Source organism: Hyperoodon ampullatus (genome assembly GCF_949752795.1).
Source record: "Hyperoodon ampullatus genome assembly, contig: scaffold_368, whole genome shotgun sequence".
Taxonomy (NCBI): domain Eukaryota; kingdom Metazoa; phylum Chordata; class Mammalia; order Artiodactyla; family Ziphiidae; genus Hyperoodon; species Hyperoodon ampullatus.
The window spans coordinates 150592-163545 of NW_027640486.1; positions in this window are offsets into that span (position 1 = coordinate 150592).

Below are 12954 nucleotides of genomic sequence, written 5' to 3' on the forward strand. Positions count from 1 at the left end.
AACCCACGTCCCCTGCATTGGCAGGCGGATTCTTAACCACTGCGCCACTAGGGAAGTCCCTTCCCCTGTTATAGTTGGACAATTGTTTAGTCTTTCAATATCATAACTATCTCAGTACATATGACTTTTTGAATATTTTACATTATTTTCCTAGTGAACTCAGATGCATTGTTATTGTAAGACATAAACTTTTTGCGGCATCTTGTAGTTGGGCAACACTTGCACATATCTCTAGCTGACTTGCACGCATCCACCTCTAACACGTGTCCTAGACCTCCTTCTCTGTGCCTTCAGTCTCCAGGTACTCCCCCTGCCACCCTCACACTCAGCAGATGGCCTTGTCTAAGGCACTGCATGACTTTGCCTCTAAGGTCCCGGCCTCTCCAACTATTGCCTGATTCAGTTGTTCTCAAACTCCAGGTGCATTGAATTGCCTGGAGGGCTTATTAAAACACAGATTGCTGCCCCCTTCCCTGAGTTTCTGACACAGTAGGTCTGGGGTAGAGCGGGAGAGCTACATTTCTAACAAACCACTGTGGTAGTGAGGCTGCTGGACCAGGGTCCACATTTGGTGAACTCCTGCTCTAATTCTTTCCTCAGATATCAGGGGAAATAGGTTAGCTTCTCTAGCTTGTATCCACCCCACTACCTGTCCTCTGAACCTCCTTCCCATCTTCTCCAGGACTGAGCTCCTACTCCTAATCTGTTTTTTTCTAGTGTCTTCAATCTGCACCATTGAAACTTCCCTTACTCCATCCTTTAAGCACTCTCCCATCACTGCTATTTTATTTTATTTTACTATTTTTTTAACACCTTTATTGGAGTATAATTGCTTTACAATGATGTGCTGGTTTCTGCTTTATAACAAAGTGAATCAGCTATACATATACATATATTCCCATATCCCTTCCCCTCTTGCATCTCCCTCCCACCCTCCCTATCCCACCCCTCTAGGTGGTCACAAAGCACCGAGCTGGTCTCCCTGTGCTATGCGGCTCCTTCCCAGTTGCTATCTATTTTACATTTGGTAGTGGGTAGATGTCAATGCTACTCTCTCACTTCATCCCAATGTACCCTTCCCCTCCCCGTGTCCTCAAGTCCATTCTCTACATCTGCGTCTTTACTCCTGTCCTGCCCCTACGTTCTTCAGAACCTTTTTTTTTTTTTAAGATTCCATGTATATGTGTTAGCATACAGTATTTGTTTTTCTCTTTCTGACTTACTTCACTCTGTCTGACAGACTCTAGGTCCATCCACCTCACTACAAATAACTCAATTTCGTTTCTTTTTATGGCTGAGTAATATTCCATTGTATATATGGGCCACATCTTCTTTATCCATTCCTCTGTTGATGGACACTTAGGTTGCTTCCATGTCCTAGCTATTGTAAATAGAGCTGCAATGAACATTGTGGTACATGACTCTTTTTGAATTATGGATTTCTCAGGGTATATGCCCAGTAGTGGGATTGCTGGGTCGTATGGTAGTTCTATTTTTACTTTTTTAAGGAACCCCCATACTGTTCTCCATAGTGGCTGTATCAATTTACATCCCCACCAACAGTGCAAGAGCGTTCCCTTTTCTCCACACCCTCTCCACCATTTATTGTTTGTAGATTTTTTAGTGATGGCCATTCTGACCGGTGTGAGGTGATACCTCATTGTAGTTTTTGTTTTTTGTGTGTTTTTTTTGGCAATACGTGGGCTTCTCACTGTTGTGGCCTCTCCTGTTGCAGAGCACAGGCTCCGGACGCACAGGCTCAGTGGCCATGGCTCACGGGCCCAGCTGCTCCGCGGCATGTGGGATCCTCCCGGACCGGGGCACGAACCCGTGTCCCCTGCATCTGCAGGCGGACTCTCAACCACTGCGCCACCAGGGAAGCCCTCATTGTAGTTTTGATTTGCATTTCTCTAATGATTAGTGATGTTGAGCATTCTTTCATGTGTTTGTTGGCAATCTGTATATCTTCTTTGGAGAAATGTCTATTTAGGTCTTCTGCCCATTTTTGGATTGGGTTGTTTGCTTTTTTGATATTGAGCTGCATGAGCTGCTTGTAAATTTTGGAGATTAATCCTTTGTCATTTGCAAATATTTTCTCCCATTCCGAAGGTTGTCTTTTCATCTTGTTTATGGTTTTCCTTGCTGTGCAAAAGATTTTAAGTTTCATTAGGTCCCATTTGTTTATTTTTGTTTTTATTTCCAATTCTCTATGAGGTGGGTCAAAAAGGATCTTGCTGTGATTTATGTCATAGAGTGTTCTGCCTATGTTTTACTCTAAGAGTTTTACAGTGTCTGGCCTTACATTTAGGTCTTTAATCCATTTTGAGTTTATTTTTGTGTATGGTGTTAGGGAGTGTTCTAATTTCATTCTTTTACATGTAGCTGTCCAGTTTTCCCAGCACCACTTATTAAAGAGGCTGTCTTTTCTCCATTGTATATTCTTGCCTCCTTTATCAAAAATAAGGTGACCGGGCTTCCCTGGTGGTGCAGTGGTTGAGAGTCTGCCTGCCGATGCAGGGGACACAGGTTTGTGCCCCGGTCCGGGAGGATCCCACATGCCGCGGAACGGCTGGGCCCATGAGCCATGGCCGCTGAGCCTGTGCGTCCGGAGCCTGTGCTCCGCAACGGGAGAGGCCACAACAGTGAGAGGCCCGCGTACCGCAAAAAAAAAAAAAAAAAAAGAGAAAAAGAAAAAAGGTGACCATATGCATCACTGCTATTTTAGTAATAACCTTTCTCCTACCAACATTACCCAGTTCTAACTAACAAGCCAAATGTCTTTCCTCCTGCTGCAAATTTTTCTGAGCTTGAACTTGATCTTCACTTGCTGCTTCTACTTCTTATCCACGTATTTCCATTTTAATTCCCAGAAATTTCCCAAGCTCCACTACTGAAATTCCCTGGAAAATTTAAAATTACCCTCTTCCCAAATCCAGTGGCCTTTCTTTATTATGTAATAATAGCAGTTAACATTGATTGACTTTTAACTGTGCTCCAGGCATTGTGCTAAGCACTGCATATATATTATATATATATATATGTATAAAATCTCATATGAAGATTGTCCTTATATCAATTCTATGTAGAAGGTATTATTTCAGATTTTAAAAAGCTAGTGCTCATAGAGGTTAAATAATTTGCCTAACAGCTGAAGCGAAGGAACCAGAATCAGACCCAGCTCTAATTCTACATCCCACGTGTTTAAACACGACTTGGAACATACATCCCTAAGCACCTATTAAAATGCCAATTCCTGGCTCCAGAGACAGAGGTTCTAAACCCGGGGTGGCTGAGGCCTAGGAGTCTGAATTCTTAATAACCCCCCATGTGGTTCTGAGGTGGGTATTCCCAGAGGCACATACATTCTGAGAAACAGTCCCTCTGTATTGACATAGTCAGCCACTTCCTTTCTTTAAACACTTCCCTCGGTTGCTATGATACAACATTTTTCTCTGGCTCTGTGGGCTCTCCTAGTCGGCTGTTCTCAATCTCCTGCTTCTTCTCCTACCCAGATCAGTGCCCCAAACTCTGCCCTCTGCCTTCTCCTTCCTCTCCTGAATGTCCCTAGGAGCCCGTTCACTTGCAGTGCTCCAACTTGGGCAGATGGTTCCCAACCTTGCCCTTCGTGTGCCAGCATCCTGGTGAGGGTCATGGCGCAGCACGACATGATTTTGGAACAGTGATGACCCATTGCCCAGACCCTGGACAAAAAGGTGAGGCAGGTGCCATTGATCCTGGTGCCGCATTGCCCCACACCACCCTTGGACTTTCCTCTTGCCTGGAAGATCCCTGTGCTTTGCAACTTTCTGATCAAATCAGTTCAGCAAAAGAGCTGATTATTTTACACAGTCACACTAATGTGTTAATTCTCCCACTCATTTGCATTGTTAAAGCCGTTTTTCTCTTTTTCTGGGTTCAACTGTTGTTTGCATGTTGACATTTCAGGCTTCACTTAGCATGTAGAGGGTATTTAGAGGAAAACTGGGACCAAAGAGGAAGGAGGGTGAGTTGGTTTGGGAGGGCTCCTTCTCTTCCCCTTGAAATTTTTTGAACCTGAGACTCAAAGGCAGCTGGGAGGGCAGGCTTTGGCCTTTCCGGCCTCCTGCACACCAGGGCAGCGGTAAACAGTAATTGCGGCTGCTGCAGACCTGTCCTAAAAGTGCAGAGAGTGAGGACAGACTGCAGAGCAGCTACTTGGCTGGCTTCCTGCCACACTCCACACTCGGAATGGCTGGCTTCTCTTCATCTTCCAAGTATCCGCTTAAATGTTCTCTTCCGAGAGATCAGTCCTGACCACCCTGCTTACGTAGTCCCCTCTGGGTGATTCTCTGTGATGGCAGCTGTTTTCCTTCATTGCATTTATCACAGTTCGTAATTATTCTACTTGTTTATTCATTTGTTCTTCCTGTCCCTGTTTGGACAGTAAAGCTCAAGAGGACAGAGACTATTCAGCCTTGTTCCCCACTGTGCTTGTAGCATAATGCTGGCTCACAGTAAATATTCAGTGTTTGTAGCAGGAGTGGCTGGATAGCTACACCTCCACCACCTGGCACTTAATGACTAGTCCTTGAACTGAACTAACTGCCCCCAGCAGCTATCCCAATGCTGAAAGACTTGAGGCAGTTGGAGAGCAGCTTGTTCACCTCACTGCTGGGATAATGCTGGGAGTGGCCTGGGGTGGCATCAGGAAAATTTATGAAAGACTTTGAAAAAGGAAAATGGATTACTAGGTATCCTGTCTAGCACCCAATCAAGTTATGAGACTTTCATTGTCTTTGAGCTATTTTATACAGCTTTATAAGTTGTATAAAACTGATAGCAATACAAATGAGTCATGTCAATAGGGACGCAAATGAATTTTGTCTAGTGGAGGTGCAATTGATTATTGCCCTGTGGATATTGATCAGTTTTGCATCCATTTGTAAATTCATATTAACTTTCCTGATTGCCTATATATGTGTGTTCTCTAAATTCTCCTTTGAAGTGGGGGTAACATCTTGCTGCTTGCCTCATGAATTAAGTAAGTAAAAATCTCTGATGTGCAGTAATTTTATATGTGTACAAGAGTCATGATTTTAGCCTTTTAAAAAAATTATCTTTTTAAATTGGATTTTATCAAAATCAAGAACTTTTGTGCATCAAAAAATACTATCAAGAAAGTGAAAAGACAACTTATAGGGTGGAGAAATTATTTGCAAATTGTTTATCTGAAAAGAGATGAATATCTGGAATCTATAAAGAATTAAAACTCAACAACAAAAAAACAAAAAACCCAATTCAAAAGTAGGCAAAGGACTTAAATAGACAGTTCTCCAAAGAAGGTATTAAATGGTGACTAAGCACATGAAAAGATGCTCAATATCATTAGTCATTAGGGAAATCAAATCAAAACTACAATGAGATACCACTTCACACCAATTAGGATGGCTATAAAAAAAGAAAAGAAAAAAAGAGGGGGAAATAACGTGTTGGTGAGGATGTGGAGAAGGTAGGAATATTAAATGGTAGCTGTTGTGGAAAACAGACTGGTGGTTTCTCAAAGGTTAAGCAGAGAACTCCCATATGACCCAATAATTCTACTCCTAGGAATATATCAAAAGAATTGAAAGCAGGGGACTCGAACAGATATTTGTATACCAGTGTTCATAGCATTATTACTCACAGTAGCCAAAAGGTAAAAATGACCCATGTCTGTCAACAGATGAATGGATAAACAAAATATGATATAGATAGATAGATAGATAGTTATGATGAATATTATTAAGCCATTAAAAAGATATAAACTGGGGGCACATAAGCATGTAGATGGTCCTCTGAGCCATGGGAATGGCTGATAGAGTAGGGAGAGAAGAACACCCAGCCCCAACCCTGCAGAACATCAGAGCCTATGAAGGCACAGGCTGAGGAAGAGGAAAAACTTGAGTGTGGTATCATGGAAGACAAGACAGACTAGAGACCTTACTCCTGACGTCTAGCATCTCACTGCCCAGTGACTTGGGGATCACTTCAGTGGTTGCTTAATTCTTGTCCTGTGAGAGGGCATCATTCACCAGATAATAATTCTGTTCATAAACAGTATTTTAAACAGCACACTTTATTGTCAGAAATTGTGCAAAATATTTAATATAGGATGCATAAGGACATGATCAAACAAAAAACAAATTTGGACTTAGCTGGGAGAGACGTTTTTCAAAAAAAATTTTGCAAGGTGGGTAGAGGGACTATTGTGATAAGGAAGGAGGGAGGACAATTGCAGCAGGGAGAACCTGCAGGGGTCTCCAGGGTCATGCAAATACAGGGTTTTTTTGCTTGCTTTTTGGTCTTATTTTAATAGAGAGGCACGAACAGGGCTGGAAAGAACCAAATGTGGGAAATCTGAATGAAAGGGTGGCATGATCAGACTGTAGATCAGAGAATATTTTATGCTGAGCCCAGTCTGTTCTCTGTATGCTGGCTCAGGCTGATGGTGGGCCAAACCTCAGGGGCTTGGGGGGGAGGAAAGCAGCTCAACCGAAGTTTGGTTAACAAGCATTTCGATCCAGTTGATCAGTGGGGATGAGCAGTTCAGTTCATCATTTATGAGGCAAAGAATGGGAATTTGCGGGGGTCTATGTGTAGCTTTGTCATAGGTTAAACAGGGGGCATCTGAGGCTTATCTAAGTCATATGGGAAAGAGTGGTTCTTTGCAATAAGCTCTCTTCCAGATCACAAAAACTGGGAAATTCCTTTAATTGGCCCTGTTTTCCAGGAGCAAAGGGCTCAGGCAAAATTCAGCATTGTCACTGTGTGCTGGGTTGTGAGTTCCATGCCCCCAGTCGGGGTGACACCCTGGGCCTCTCAGTTGGCATAGATATTCCTCTCCAGGGACTTACAGATTACCCCTTGCTGTGACCGGGCTGTGAGCCCCCTTTCCTGAGTGTTTATTTAAGTCTTTTGATTCCTTCCTTGAATGAGTGTCCATGCCTGACTTACCAGGAGTCTGTTTTATTCTCAAGAATGCATCCAAAACAGGCTCAGAACCTCTGCTTGCAAACCACCACCGCCGAAGTGCAGTCCTGAGGTCGAAGGACTACCCCTTGGAAATCTGCATCCCATGGGCTGAATTCAGCTCACAGAAGTGCTTTGGCCCAAAGGGTGTTTTGCTTTGATTTTTAAACTTGAATTGGATGCCAATATTAAAAATCAGAATATTGAATCTAAAAATCCAGATTGCCACCTTCTCTAGAAAAATGGATTGCTCTAGCAATCCTGGCCTACATTTCTATTGTATGCCTCCTATACCATTGAACAAAATTCCTGACAATAAAGTATGCCATTGAGAAAGTTCTATTTATGGATCCCAGTATTACTTTGGGTGCTGTTGCTTTTATATGGCTGAAGTAAGGAAAGGCATGAGCCCTCCATCTGCTGTTTACCACTGTTCCTCAGAACCTATTCAGTCATTTAGCTTATCCCTCTGTGTTGAAGTGTTTCCATTTCCTACTATCAATTATCACCTTCAGTATCAGAACAGCTAGTCAAAGAGGTTTTAGTTTCAGAGAATATGTTAATTAAGGCATCATTGAGGAAAATTGCTTACTTTTTACATCTGGTTGCCTGACCACATAATAATGATATGTATCCTTAAATACACAACAGATCTACTTCACTGGACGTTTCACTTGACTATACAACACACTCTCTACACAGTTAATTTGTGTTCATAAACTGTGAAATCGTGTGATATGTATTCTTATGAAACCTTGTACATATGTAAATTTGACTTTCTCCTGGTAATCTGTCTCACGTCAACTTAATTCTTAGACCAGCCAGAAGAACTTAGAAGGATAGAGGTTTTCTTTCCTCCTCTATAGCCTCAATGGGGGGAATTATGTCTTTTCCATGATTATAGGCCCAGCCAGCCCTTGAAGAAGGATCCAGAGTTACAGCAGCCAATATCTTTCATTACTATAATGTCTCCCCACTTTGCAGTTTCCTGAATGAGGCCTGAAATCTCGATACCCACAGATATTATATGACAAAAAATAAGTGCATCAGTTTTCCGGTGACATTTAGTATTCCTGGTCTCTGCTTCTCATCTCATTGACCTGGTAAGTGTCTCCCTATCTCTTAATCACAAGGCTCCTTCTCCACCACTGCCTCTGAGAGGCGTTTTATAGACATCCTGTCTCTGTTCTCGCCTCCTGGGAGCAGGCCTAAAAAATGACAGTCAATTCATTTGGCTAACTGGTATATTGTTGTCTCTCTACTTTGCTTCTCAACGTCCATCCAACCACAGTGTTCGTGCTCTGGCTGCCTCTTCCAGGCACTTACACAAGCAAGTGACCAACCGCTGACCAGATCGCAAAAGATAACAATTAGATTGTGTCTCTGTTCATGGGCTGAGCTGTACTACGGAAGCTGTGGAGCTGCCTTCTGCCAGATCCTGGCTTATAAATGTACAGGAAGTACAGCTGACTGTGCCAAGTGTTCGAGGCCTGGGCAATGTCAGTCCTTTGGGTGCTGACTAGAGTCTTTCTCAGCACTTACAGAGCCCATGTCTGCCTCCATCTTGGTGCCTACAGGAAATTTGTCTTTGGCTATGCAAACATTTATGTGGCATGAATTCTGAGACCCCAGGAAATCCCACCTATCTACTCCCTAACTTATTCTGCCATGCCTGAAATCGCTTTAATCACCAACACTTCCATTGATCAATTAGAGTCAAAGTTATAAAAACTCTAGGAACAGTTAAATTTTGTAAATGTAAATTCTTTATTGAAGCACAGCATACATACATTAAAGTACACAAATCATAGGTAGAAATGAACCACTCATGTAGTGAATGCCAAGGTCCAGAAACAGAATATTACCATTTCCCCAGAAGCCCCGTCCCGCCACGACCTCATGCCCCCTTCCAGTCACCTCCTCTATACCCACCAGGGAAATCATTATCCTGACTTGTCACAGATAGATTACTTTTCCTTTTGTCTTTTATATGAATAGGATTGTGTCATATGTATTCTTTTGCATATACAATGCTGCTTTTGTTCAGCATTACATTGATGAGATTCATCTGTGCTAATGCATATAGTTGTAATTTGTTTTTATTGCTGTATGGTATTCCATTGTGTGACTAAGTCGTAATTTACTTAACTATTCTAATGCTGCTGAACATTTGGGTTGCTTCCAGTTTTTGACTTACAAATAGTGCTAGTGCTTTCTAATTCAGGTCTTTTGATGAATATATGTTCACTTTTCTGTTGAAGGTATTCTGAGGAGTGGAATATATGAGACAGAATATACCCACATTCAGCATTAGCAGATACTACTGAACACCTTTTCCAAGGTGATTGTACCAATTTACACTCCCATCAGCAGTATATAAGAGTTATAGTCTTACCACATCTCCATCAGCACTAAGTCTGTCTTTTCCAGTTAGCCATTCTCGTAGGTGTGTAATGGTGTGCATTGTGTTCTTAATTTTCATTTCTCTGATAACTAGTGAAGACAAGCCCTTTGTTTTATGTGCATTGGCTATTTGGACATCTTTTTTGTGAACTGCCTATTCAAGTCTTTAGCGAATTTTTCTATTGGGTTTCTGCCTTTTACTTATTTTTAAAGTTCTTCATATAATCTGACAATTTGTTAAATGTGTCTACTGCAATATTTTGTCCCACTCTGTGACTTAAATTTTTTTCTTTTTTTTTTAGCCTCGATGTGTGGCATGTGGGATCTTAGTTCCCTGACCAGGCATCGAGCCCATGTCCCCTGCAGTGGAAGCATGGAGTCCCAACCACTGGACCACCAGGGAATTCCCCTTAACTTTTCATTTTTTAATAAAGTCTTTTAAATGAACCAAAGTCGGTAATTTATTTTTGTCCTTTATGGTTAGCCTTTTGTGTGTCCTATCTAAGAGAATTTCTCCTGCCCTAATGAAGAGGTCATGGAATATCACAAAGAGGTTTTCCTGTGTTTTCATTGAAGGTGACTAATATGTATGGTGTGAATCAAGTTAGGAATTGAGGTTTGTTTTTTTTTTTTTACCGTAATATTAAATTGGCTCAGAACTATTTATTGAGAAGTCCATACTTAAACCTATGCCATTAATCATAGGATTATATAAGTGTGGATCTGTTTCTAGGCCATACTCAAGAAGAAGTTAATTTTTAAACTAAATCGCAAGAATTTCCTCAAGAAATGCTACTTTCCTCAAGTAGCATTTATTGTATTCTTACTATGAACTATGCATCATTCAGGCACTTTAGCTGCATTGTTTCATTTTAAACCTCATAACCCACTATGAGATAGTTATTACTATTATCTCCATTTTATAGTTGAGGAAATAAAGACTTACTCATTTAAAAACTTGCCCAAGATCTCCTAGCTAGTAAGTGACAGAGACCTAACTTGATTGTGGGTCTGGCTGATTTTGAAGTGGAGTTCTTTATTATACTGTTTCCCAGAGCAGCATTCTTTTTTCGGGGTTGGGGGAAGGGTGGCGGGGAATAAGGGTGTGTGTGTGAGAGGAGGGTGATGGAGTGGAGTGGGGACCAACTTCCCTCACCCCCACCACATACCTATCGTAGTATTTTGTTGCTTTGAGTTATATAACATTGGTGTCCATGTAAATTTTCATATTCATTAAAATAGAACATTTTATAGATTGGGAACCATAGGTTCATGCCATTTACCAGGCACTTCATATATGATAGAATATTTTATTGTTTTTTTTCTATATATTCGTTCTTTCTTACTAGTCAACCTTTGAGAGTAAGGAGTGACTTTTACATATTTGTAACCCTTATGATTATGACAGTTCTCTGTCCAGAGCAGGCCCCTAATAAATATTTGCAGTTTTTATAGTTGTTGAGCTGTAATTGCTAACTTGAGATTTCCTGATCAGGTAGGTTGTCTATCCTGTATTAACTGTTTTTAGTTCAGATCATGTGATCTATCCCTAACATATATTTTCTATTTTCTCTCTTTCAATAACTGCTGCCTCAAAGGGAGAAATGCAAATCTTTGGTTGAATGATCTGGTAGCAACAGATCTGAAATTCTTAAAATGTTAGAACCAGACGCTATTTCTCACACAGTTGATGAGTTAAAAAGAGAGAGAGAAAGAAAGAATTTGGGGCTTCCCTGGTGGCACAGTGGTTAAGAATCTGCCTGCCAATGCCAGGGGACACAGGTTCAAGCCCTTGCCCGGGAAGATCCCACATGCCGCGGAGCAAAGAAGCCCGTGCGCCACAACTACTGAGCCTGCGCTCTCGAGCCTGCGAACCACAACTATTGAGCCCGTGTGCCACAACTACTGAAGCCCATGTGCCTAGAGCCTGTGCTCCGCAACAAGAGAAGCCACTGCAATGAGAAGTTCGTGCACCGCAAGGAAGAGTAGCCCCCACTAGCCTCAAATGGAGAAAGCCCGCGCACAGCAACGAAGACTCAACGCAGCCAAAAATAAAAACAAATAAATAATGTAAATTTAAAAAGAAAGAATTTGACAGAGAGAGAGCCACAGAGAGAAAACGGTCTTGTAGAGAAACAAGTATTCCCAGTTTCTAGACCCTCACCAGGCCTGTGGCTCTGAGTTCTGTGCTTCTATTTCTTACGTGCAAAATGGGGCTAATAACACTGCATGCAGCACAGGCTTTTTGTAAGAGGAAAATGAAGCAACAGACAAAATATATTAAGAATGGTAGAAAATGCTATTAAAGGTCACATATTGGTAGAAAGGAAATGAATACCAGGTACAAGTGTGTTTGGTTTTATCAATAATAAATAAAAGAATAGAATAGATATTTTAGATATTTATTAAAAAAGGAACCGCTTGACAAAATAATTCAATATAGTATAATGTTAAATCGTGAGGCTTCCTACTGCTTTAAATATTTTAATAAACGTTTTTACTGAAGTTTAATCTGCATTTTGAAATAATTGAATTTACAGTAATTTAACTTACAGATTTTTAAAGATCATATTTACTGCATTGGGTAAAGCAGGTAGTATCTGTAATTTACTGTCAGGGATAGAAGGAGGGCTTGAACTGGTAGATATTGTTATCTACTGTTTGGTGCAAAAGATGTAAAATGAGTGTTACGTGCTAAGGTTTTCGCTAAAATGGGGCCGCTGTGAAAGTCAGTGGCGTGCCAGTTCAATTCAACAAATATTTAATTAGCTCTTGTGATTTCCAGGGAACCGTGTTGGGTACCGAGGAGGAAGCAAAGATGAATAGCATCAGCCGGAGGGAGACACGACACGAACCCAGTAACTAGGCTGTAAAGCAGAATGGGGCATCATAATTTAGAAAAGGTAAAACACAGGGAGAACCCGGCAGAGCTTAAAATAATTTAACTTTTCCTGCCTGCATTTTTTTCTTTTCTTTCCTTCTTTTTCTTTTCTTTCTTTCTTTTTTTTCTTTCTTTCTTTTTTTTTTTTAGTAACTATTGTGTATCTCTTTTCACCTGTGCCAAGTCGCTTGTCTGCAGAGGATTCGCGACCCTGTGAAATCGCCCCTATTCCCTCTTCAGCCTCTCCTCGCATCTTCCATGAGCTCCTCTGCCACCAGCACTGCATTTGGAATGGCATCTACTGTGTGGGTGGTGAAGCGATGGAAAGCTATTTTTGTTCTAATTATGAGAACTGTTTTATTGGGGGGAGTGGGGCAGAGGGAGGAGAGGCAGATCGGAGACTGAGACGCTCAGCGAGGTTGCTCCGAGGAGGCGTTTCTAAGGTTACTAGAAAGAGGACAGCAAGTGATATTCAGGAGGGGTTTTTTCTAAAACGAAATAAAATTTCAAACGAGGGGCGTGGGCTTAGTATGAGCTGTGCCACACGAGATTAGATGTTGTGGTTCCCAGAGGGTAATGAAAGAAGGCCCAGGAAAAAACCGAGTGCGGCGACTTCGGGAAAGCTGGGAGCCTCCACCTTCCCTCCCGGCCCTGTTCTCCCGCGGCCTTTGTTTCCCGGGGCT